Genomic DNA, 378 nt, shown 5'->3' with positions numbered 1-378 from the left:
TGAGATTGGGTTTTCTTGTTGTCTTTGTGTGGCTTTGTAAGTTGATAGCTCCAGCGACGGGTGTAGTGGTTACGCTCTTTGTCATCACATGCCCAAGGTATGAGCTCAGTTCCAGAGGTGGAACATTTTTCATCGGGTATCTCTGTCTGCTCGAATGGTGCTTCCTGCTTGGCCTGGGTGTGTGTGTGTGTCCCACTGACCTACTGTCTGTTATGACCGACGTACTGACCTGTATGTGTGTGTGTCCGTCCGTCCCATTGACCTTTGACCTGTGTGTGTATGTATGTATGTATGTATATGTGTTTTCCCAGAACGTGCAGTGTCACAAGTACCAGACTCACGACCTTTGACCTGTGTATGTATGTACATATGTGTATG

The 378-nt window shown here is 47.1% G+C and overlaps 1 protein-coding gene across 1 annotated transcript in view; it reads left to right on the top strand.

Annotated features, from left to right (window-relative positions):
* The window catches only part of LOC101857304 (transcription initiation factor TFIID subunit 1), a gene marked incomplete at its 5' end in the record, with an annotated part of 61,244 nt that overhangs the window by 51,048 nt on the left and 9,818 nt on the right, over nt 1-378 (top strand).

The sequence above is a fragment of the Aplysia californica genome, unplaced genomic scaffold (assembly GCF_000002075.1).
Source record: "Aplysia californica isolate F4 #8 unplaced genomic scaffold, AplCal3.0 scaffold01332, whole genome shotgun sequence".
In the NCBI taxonomy this organism is placed as follows: Eukaryota; Metazoa; Mollusca; class Gastropoda; order Aplysiida; family Aplysiidae; genus Aplysia; species Aplysia californica.
The sequence above is the reverse complement of the archived record's forward strand: the minus strand, read 5'-3'. Positions and strand labels throughout refer to the sequence as shown.